The sequence below is a fragment of the Tenrec ecaudatus genome, chromosome 3 (genome assembly GCF_050624435.1).
Source record: "Tenrec ecaudatus isolate mTenEca1 chromosome 3, mTenEca1.hap1, whole genome shotgun sequence".
Classification (NCBI taxonomy): Eukaryota; Metazoa; Chordata; class Mammalia; order Afrosoricida; family Tenrecidae; genus Tenrec; species Tenrec ecaudatus.
Window position 1 is genome coordinate 142,656,720 of NC_134532.1, and position 10,440 is coordinate 142,667,159.

Below are 10,440 nucleotides of genomic sequence, written 5' to 3' on the forward strand. Positions count from 1 at the left end.
ATTCCTAGCAGGGCTATAGCAAGTCACCCAAATTTACACAACAAAAGAAGGCTTCAATTTGTCTCTCTGGTGTTGCAAACATCACTGTTTCAGCAGCTCTTTGGTGCAATTGGGGTAGCTTTGTTTTAATGGAATGGCTTATAGTGTACTATCAAACTCTAACTCCAAACTCACTGCCATCTAGTCAATTCTGACTCACAGCAATCCCAGAGGACAGGGGTGAACTGCCCCTGCAGGTTTCTGAGGCTGTAAATCTTTAAGGGAGCATAAAGCCTCCACTGTCCTCTGTGGAGTGGCCAGTGAGTTTGAACAGCCAGCCTTGTGGTTAACAGTCCACTATGCCACCAGGGCTCCTACTGGCATGATAAAAACCCCAGCCAAACTCCCTGCCATAGAGTTGATGCTGACTCATACTGACTGTATAGGACAGGGTAGAACTGGCCATGTGAGTTTCCAAGATGGTATTTCTTTACTGGAGTAGAAAGTCCCATCTTTCCTCCAAGGAGGCTGATGGTTTCAAACTACTGACCTTGTAGTCAGCAGCCCAACGTGTAAAGAGGCACATGGCAGGTATGGTAAGTACCTGGCGTACCGCGGGGTGTGGGATGGGGGAGCATACAACAATGAACAGTTGCTATTTGTCACTAGTTTTCATTGCCAAGGCGAGAGCTCACTTAGCAATTTAAAGCCAATTAACTAATTGCCATAGTGGGAATTGACTTGCTGGTAGTAAGTTTGGTTTGGATGTTGGTTTTGGTTATAGGTGATATTTTCCATAGCTATATTTCTGCCTGAAGGACATTCTATAGCTTTTAAAATGTACAATGTGAATTGCTAAGTAGGAGTTAGCTAGAGATATGTGTGTGTGTGTGTGTGTGTGTGTGTGTGTTACAAACACTCTTTTTTGGCTTGAGTTAAAAACCATTTGGTTTGGCACGATTCTTGGAAATGCCTAGCCTCCATTGAGGGTTGTGGTGGTGTGCGGTGAAGTCGACTCTGACTCCCTGCGGGGCTGTAAGATGGCGTAGGATTTCCCCATAGGGTGTTCTAGCCTCTAAACTTTAAGGGAGCAGGTCTCTGGGTCTTTCCCCCCACAGAGCTAGTGGGCTCGGGCTCAAATGCCTGGTGCAAATTCTTCCAGGGGTTGTCGACCTGAGTATCTTCAGGGGAGAAGAGTTGGTAGTGGTGGAGTCTGTGGCAGATCAGTAGGTTCTCCCAATCTCAAAATATTCAGATTTGTATTTTGAAAAGTATTCTTCTGGATAGGCCTATTAATTGCTTCTTCTATAAAAATTTGCCAGAAATTTAGCATTTTAAATACCTATCAGTTCACAGTTACTGTGATCCCAGAACTTGGGAGAAGCTTACCTGGGTGTTCAAGGCCCTCATAAGGTGGCAGTCACATGGTTTGGCCAAGTCTGAAGTCATCTGTTTGCTTAGCTGGAGTGAGTGGACCTTCGTGACGTCCTCCGATGTGTTGGCTGGAGGACTGACTCGGTGTCTTGTCCCATGGCCCTCTCCAGAGGACGACTCACAATATGGCAGCTAGCATCCAAGAGAGCGAGGAATCCAAGAAACACCGCAAGTACAATGCTGTGGTAATTTGTAGGGAGTTAGTAACTTTCTGTAATTACTAATTAGAATAATATTAGCATCTTCATAAGGCACTATTTTAGACATTCATGCGATTTCCTTAATGCATGTTTTTAGAGGTAGGGCTCCTCATAGCATGCCCTCTGAAAGGTCTTTCCAACCTACTTAAAATAGACTCTTCACCTGTGACTTTCTAGCCATTACTGTAGCTTACTTTCACTGAATTTTTACCATAATTATTTTGATGACCGATTACATTCTCTCCTCTGATAGACTGCAAACTCTATGATGACGTAGATTACACTTGATCCAATTGTTGAAATACTCCCTGACATCCAGCACAGCGCCTGGCACGTAGTAAGGGTTCATTAAACACGCAACTAATGAAAGCATTTGATCGCTCTCTATCTCTTTCTCACTCTCTCTCTCTCTCTTGTCTCCATAAACCTGGTTATTATTTTTAAATCTTTGGATAAATGATAAGTAATATCTTATTAATGACATAGTTTATATGTCTTTTATCCCTATTAAATTAGACGTTTTAAAAAATGTATTTAATGGCTACCATAGTTATACTTTCACAAATTACTTTAATGCTTTTTTCCAATTAAAAAAATATTAGGACACTGTCCTTTTTTCTATTAATCATTAACAGTCCTTTGTATATTGACTTGTTGCCTACCACAGAGACTGTGAGGGGCAGCTGGTTCCAAATGGATTACTCTATACAAGTCAGATCATTCACAGCCTAGCCTTTTCCATTCCACGATGGCAGTGGCAGAGACTGACTGGCTAGTTCCTGGGTTACAATCTAGATCTGTTCCTAAGTAGAATTCATAGGTAAAGTGGAACAGGTAAATATGGTTCTTATTTAACCTTACTTTAGTTCAAGAAAGGGGCCCTGGTGCCATAGTGGAATTGAACTGCTAATGGCAAGTTCAATGACATGCTCATTGAACTGCTAATGACATACTCACTGGACTGCTAACGGCAAGATCAGTAGTTTAAATCCACTAGCTGCTCCTTGGCAGAAAGAGGACTCTGACTATCCCTGCAAAGTCTGGCAGTCATGGGAATACTAGGGAGCACAGCTGCCCTCTTCTCGGAGGTCTTTATGGGGTGCAATGGACTCTAAGGCATTTCCCCCTTCTTTTCTTGAGTTAAAGAAGAAACTCAAAGGTGGTTGTGTCAAAGGATTGGCTGCCAGTAGGGCTCAGGTCAGTTATTTCAAAGTGAGGGAAATTTGAAATAACTGAAAAAAAGCAAATGTGAGTTGTCTGCAAGTCAGATGGTCAGAACCTGGTGATTTATGATAAAGCTGAAAAGGTTCATTCCGTTCTCGGGAGTGTGGTGGCAGCTGCTCTGTGCAGAACCTCCGCCTCTTGCTTGCTGTTTCCTGCATTAGCCTAAGGTCTTTTTAAGAGCAGAGTCCCATCAGACCCGTGTGCCAAAGCTAGGCCTCATCATTTGCAGTTATGCTTTAGGGAATCCTTAAAATAGTCCTGCGCCATCCTGCGTGTGGCTGCCCTACTTTCACTCACAATTATGAAAGTTCCTTGGGAGACTGTTGGCTATCCGCTTTCCAAATGGGGCCAGTTCCATAAAGCTTCATCATACTGAATGCCAGTCTATGGGCAGAGGGTCACAGGGGATGATTTTGGAAATGCTCACGCAAGAGGTGTCTTCAAAGGTAGGCACAACTCTTAATGTGATCAGACTCAGATTTCAGGCTTTGAAATCACATTCTGCTTGCAAGACATCTCAAAAGGGTTCGCCTTCTTGGTTAATCTTCTTCCTCATCACTCTGTGTAATATTGGATGAAAATCTGCCAATTTCTTGCGGGGCTACTTCTAATTCTTCATGAGTGAAGAAATACTTCAAGTGTGGGTAGCTTTCCCTGAACAGTTTATCAAACTTGTTTTCTCATTGCTTTAATCTTTCAGAAATTGCACCACGCCTGAACTCCTTTCTGTATGTACATTTGAACAGCATGTCTCATTAAAAAATAATCCTGATGGTAAATTTAATTTGTGGAGGTCATAAAAATTCGAGATCTAACTATAGTGGCATAGTCTGATAGTGTCATCTGTAAGTAATCAGTAAAAACCAATTCTTTCTTTTTTCTTTTTTGTTTTTGTAGCTCTCTCCCCAGCAAGAACTGAAAGACATTGGGTGAATTGTTAAAAGGCTAGGCAGTTGATGGTGCTCTTGGGTCCTGGGACATTATTTCCTATTGGATCTGACAGGGTTGATATTTCTGGAAATAAGGACTTTAAAGGATCTGATTAGGCGTTCAGTGAGTTAGTCCTCTTTAATACTGAAAAACAGATTGCACCAGTTTGAAGAAATTAAAGTGAAGGATCAGAAAAACAAAGTAATCTGTTATCCACTTGCTTTTTTCCTCCCTAAAACAGGAACCTTCATGGTGTGTGGGAATGGACTGAGTGGCAAATTTCAAGGTGGACAGTTCAAAACCGCCAGTGGGTCTGAGGTAGAAAGACTGATCTTTCTACTCCCATAAAGAGGTACTCATTATGGAGGGAAAAAAAAAAGGCCTCCTAACTCAGTAAGATGCCTGATGCAATCTATTTCAGGCTAAGAAAAACATGTTTTACACGAAGTATAGCCATAACTGGGAGACTTAAAATAAAGTCATTAATTAAATCTAGTTTATAAATTAAGAAGTTACTGTTTTAGAATAAAAGACTAACCAAATAATTTTAAAAGTGTGGGGGGGTCTTATATTCTTGGGAGCTCACATAGGCAGTTCTGCCCTGTCCTATAAGTTTGCTATGAGTCAGCATCACTAGATGGCAACGGCTATTTACATACCTAGTAAACATCACTCACTTCATACGCATGCAAACGCTGGACGACGAAAGGAAGAGAAGAAGGATTGATGATTTGAATTATGGTGCCAATGAAGAAGATGGAATAGGCTGAACTCCCAGAAGAATGAGGGAGGGGCCAGGGAGTGAAAGAAGTGTTCAGGCTGCCATCTAACTGGGTGGACCTCATGCTGCTCACGGATGATTAGGAAGGTATAATCGAAGTGAATAAAGGTAGCACATCACAAATCAGCGAATCTTCTATAAAAATCGTATGTGAAATTTTGGAAACCCTTTGCTATGCCTTAAAAACAACTATAATATCAACTAAAACTTGACTTTGTCTTGACTCAATATGTACCATAATTGAATTGTGCCAGTGTTAGAATCTTCTCCTCATAGTCAATTGCCAAGTTGTTATTCCACAGTTATTAACACAGATGTGAAATGGAGGTCATGCTGTTAATTCTTTCATTATTTCTGTTCAAAAACAGTATGGCTTGGGGTGTTTTCCTCTAAGATAGTAGTAGTCATAATCTCTTCATTTCATTTTCTGAGATAGTATCCTTAAAAGGCCATGTTCATTTTCATCTCTACATCGGGCTGAGAAAGTGAACATATAGGGTACTTTCTTCAAAGACTCCGGAGGATGTCTTATTTTGACAACTGCTGATCATAAAAGGTCTTTGATCTTCTGTGGCTTTGTTTTACTATAGCCGTTTATCGGCTTGAGTGACACAATGCCTTCTTTAGATAAAGGACTCTCCTTTCTTGGCTTCGATCATTTTTCCTTTCAGAAGTGTATAGAACTGTGCCTCCTTCAAAGGACACTTATAGAGGTCTAAATACAGGCATGCACCTATGTAAATATATTTATATATAATTATAGGGAAATAGATTTATGTCCATATATTTATATGGTAAGTATTAAGGTAGCAGTTGGACATTGGGCTTCCACTCAAGTCCTCCCTCAATACAAAAACACTTTGTTCTATTAAACTGGCATTCTGTGATGCTCACTTTCCCAAAACGATTGCTGAAGACAAAATGGGTGCATAAGCAAATGTAGTGACAAAAACTGATGGTGCTCGGCAATTAAAAGATACAGTGTCTGGGGTCTTAAAGGCTTGAACACAAACAAGTGGCCATCCAGCTGAGAAACAACAAAGTCCACATGGAAGAGGCACACCAGCCTGTGTGATCATGAAGTACAAATGTGCTTGGCACAATGGATGTATGTATGGATTGTGATCAAAGCTGTAGATTCCCCCAATAAAATGATTTATAAAAATAATTGATATATATTTTTAAAAGAGCTGTACGAGCCCTGGATAAACTGGTAAAAAAAATTAAAAAGGAACGGCGCGTCCCGTGTGCTAAAGAATGCAAAAGAGTAAATTCTACAAGTACTCCCTTGGGCGTGGTTTGTGCTTTATAAGCCACAGTTAGCGAATCCACCCATAGGGCGATGCTTGAGGATATGCCAGCCTAGGCGCCCAGATGAGACAAACAGTAACGCAGGGTGTGAGTACGGCGTGTCAGTTTGGGGAGGCTTTGATGCTCAGTGGTTTCACAGCCACACTGCAGGGCCCTCTCACAGTGTAAGCTCACGTGATGAGCTATGGGTTGACAGGAGTGTTTCCTTGGGTCGCAGCCTGCCTTCTGTAGAGACGTGGATGCTCGGGCAAACTTACTCTTTTTCTGAACCCCACACTCTTCTCAAAGGACCTCCGTGTCTTAGAACCTAAGCCTGCAGATCTGCAGATTCTGGATTTGCCAGGACCTGCAACCACTTCACTCAGCAGCGATCGTCAGTCCGTCACCTGCTATACAGATCAGGACCTTTCCAGTCTCCCAAAGGGCACGACTTGTTTACTTACAATCACGTACACCATCTCCTTTAAGTATATCTCTGTATATTTAAACCGGTGGTTCTCAACCTGTGGGTCACGACCCCTTTGGGGTTTGAATGACCCTTTCACAGGGGTTGCCCGATTTATAACAGCAGCACAATTATGAAGTAGCAACGAAAATAATTTTATGGTTGGGGGGGTGTCACCACAACATGAACTGTATAAAAGAGTCACAGTATTAGGAAGGTTGAGAACCACTGAAAAACAATTGGTCTTCAAAACATTTGTTGACAAATTCCATTATCTCTTCATTCCATTTTGTTTTTTCACAAAAACTGTGAAGGTTCCTTGTATATATGCTTCACTAGTTTTGCTCCGCTAGAGACTCAAGATGAAGAGACTCAAAACTCACTGCCATACGGTCAATTCTGACTCAGAGTTATGGTACAAGACAGCAGAACTGCACTAGTGAGGTTCTGAGACTGTAAATCTTTATACAAGGAGAAAGTCTCATCTGGCTCCCTCTGATTAGCTGGGGGTTTTAAACTGCTGATCTCTGATGGTAAGGACCCTAACACCTAACCCACTATGCCACCAAGGTTCCAGACTGAGACATAATGGGGCTGGTTGTTTTTTTGTGTTCTTAAGAATGTAATGGGTACCCTCCATATTAGGTACAATTAACCCCATTCGCCTGAAAACTTCGGTGAAAGTAGATGACATTTTTCGTTTTCTAGATTCCTTTTAAATTCTCATTCTTTCACGTACCTGGGTATAATATGTATTCCTTTGATAATAATTAGCATTGCTTAAGGGCAAAATTTCCTTGAAATATTAGTATAATAATAGTCTTCAGTGAACCTATGGTAACAATTCCATGGATTTTTGTCTCACATTGACCAGTCCTGTGATGCACTCGACAATGTGCTTACTGGTGTGCTCTGCTCTCTTTCCCACGTTGCATTCAGTGGCGCTATGCAGATCGCAAGAAGTTGGTAGTGTTGGAAGTGTTTACACCACAGAAGTTGGAAAACTTAAAAAAAAAAACCCAGAAAAGTGGAAAAGTTAATGATAAAAAATCCACTATTGGAAGTCTTCATGATTGTTGGAATGTTGTATCTACTTAAGCTATCCAACAGTCCAGTAAAGAACTGCTCCTTCAAAGGAATTCGACAGAAAGAATCTCAATGGCTTTTTATTTAAAATGACTCCTGGGAAACATTTTGCGCTTGCTCTATTCACCCGTATCTCATGGGGAAACTCATGTTGCAGGTGTCATTCCAGATGTTGCCATCACCTGGATATTGCAATAAAGCGAGTCGCATGGATTGTTTCAGTTTCCCACTGCATATAATAGTTATGTTTACACTACACTGTAGTCCATTAAGGGTGTAATTGTAGCATTATGAAATGGTTCAAGATATTGGGAGAATTATCAAAATGTGATGCAGAGTCACCAAGTGAGCACATACTGCTGGGAAATCGTATCAGTGCCATGTGTCTTGTTTGAAGCAGGGTTTCCATATTGCCATAAACTTTCACTTGTTAAAAGAGAAACAATAAAAAAACCCAAACAAACAATAAAATAACACACACACAAAACCAAACCCCTTCCCCGACTCCCCACAGTATCTGGGAGACACAATAAAGTGAGTGGCAATAAAATGAGGTACGTCTGTAATTATCATTACTCCAGTGTATATGCACGTCCCTGTTAGAACACCCTTGAGAGACATGTTTAAGGGATATGTTTAATCCTCGATAATCTAATATGTCGTAATACATAAAAGCTACAATATGTGAATCCTTACTACATTCTACTATATACAATATTTTGTCTTTAGTCTTTCTGTAAGCATCATCTTTATTCCCATTCTATGAATAAGGAAACACATTTTGAGAGATCCTGTACCTAATAAATGAAATCAGTAATTTCAACCCAAGTAATCCTGACTTCATAATCAAAGCTCACAGAAGCAGCAGTCAAAAAATCAAATGAGCTATTACATTGGATAAATCTACTGCACAATTTAAAGTGTTAAAAGGCAAAGATGGCACTTTGAGGACCATGATGTGCATGATCCAAGCTACAGTATTTTCAGTCACCTGGTGCACGCAGAAGTTGAACAATGGACGAGGAAGGCCAGAGAAAGTGGAGAAAAATGAGTTCCTTTGCATTACGACTTTGAGGGAGAACATTGAAAGTGCCTTGGATGATCAGAAGAACAAGCAAATCGGTCTTGGATGAAGCACAACTGGAATGTTTCTTAGAAGTCAGGATGAAAAGGCCTCATCTCACGCACTGTAGACATGCTATCAGACAAGACCAGTCCCTGAAAAAGGACACCAACTTTGGTAAAGCAGAAGGTCAAAGGACAAGAAGAAGAGCCTCAAGAAGGGGCTGACATAGTGTCAATAACAATGACCTCCATCATCACAACGATAGTGATGATTGTGCAGGACCACGCCACATTTCCTTCTGAGGGACAGAGGATTGTCCTGCGCAGGAACTAGCTCCATGGCACCTAACTCCAGCTTCAACAGACACTCTTGACCGCTTCATTTCCCATACCTCCGTCCTCCTCTGGCCTAGAAGTCTGCCCATGGATTCGATGCGAAAATGTAGCAGTGTTCCTATTGAGTCATCCTTGAGCCCTCTGTCTCAAGCAGCTCTTGAAACTTTGCCTCTTGGGCTCCAGCCTGCCATATGATATGAAGCTGCTGGGATTTCCTGGCATTCCTCTAGCCTGTGTCCTTTGTCCCAGCAATACCACAGTTCCATGGCCTCTCTACAGCTGCAAACTCGGGGATCCATCATCCATGAATACCATCCAAGTGCCTGGGTCTGCTGCATTAGGTCCTCTCCCCAGGCCTCCCGTAGCACACCAACTCTGTCAAGGTTCCATCTGGCTTGCTCTCGTAGATTGGGCAGATGAGCTACCTTAATGCCTACATACTTGTGTAACCAAGGAATAGCAAGGAGTCTCCACCCTCTGCACTTGCCCTAACAGAGATAGATAGTTGCTATGGAGTTGATGCCAATCCGAGGCAAACTTAAAGACAACGCGGCAAGTTTTTGTCTATTCTCGTGGTTACTAAACCACTCCAACCCACTGCGGGTCTCTTTAAAAAACCTTAAATACTATATCCTCCCCTAGTGGCTGATCTCTCCTGATCATATGTTCAAAAGAAGTGTGTTAGATAATGCTCTGTTGTGATCTATTAGGCTTTCATTGACTATCTTTCAGAAACGGATAAGCAGGTGTTTCTTACTACTTACTCTAAAGCTTATCTGAATTTTCATGGGACTTCTCTTCCTTGGTTTTAGGAAGAAAAGTCCTTTCTCGGGAGACTTTTGCAGAGGAAGAGAGTCTCCTTTCATAAGATGCCGCATTCCCCTTCAAGGTGAACTTGGTCGAGCTCCCATTTCTCCTCCTGCATTCATTGCCCGAGGTGTGGAGAATGGGAATAGTAATGCCTTCTCCAGACCCCTCAAGCCACGAAGAGTGTTTGGACCCAAGTTCTCCCAATTCTCTTAGAAACTTAGCATTTCCCCCCCCCTCAGCCTTGGACTGTAGTCGTTTGACATATCAAGCAGGTCATACCTGGAATCCTATTGCAAAAATAGCTTTTCTTACAGCTTTTATGCTTGGGAATCCAGTGTGAAAAAAGGAGGCCACGCAAGTTCTCCAACGCGTCAATGCTGCCCCAGGGGAGTAAAAGATGCATTTGCGTATGGGATGAGGGCAGGCTCATCACAGAGGGATGCACACACTGCTTTTTCCGCCGTTCATGGAGTTCACCTCAGGGCTGCACACAGAACTGTTTATTTTGAGAGCCATGATTTTATCTTTCAAGCGAAAAAGACAAACTCTTACATTTTAAAATGTACTCATCTTACCACTGGGAACAAAAATGTGGAGGGTCCAGAAGAGAAGAAACCCTCTGAGAAATTTTGTGGTAAGTATTATCTATTCACATTTATCCTGTAGGGAGAATCACATTCATGTAACATATGTCGCTGATTCAACACAGGTGGACTCCACTGTTTGATAAAAATGGTAGGAATGTGAGAAATACGACTCTTATTGCAACCCCTCCCTCTCTATGAGGGCAGCATCGGCTCCTGGCGGGTGGATCTATTTTACTTAGAGCTGGTTTGCAT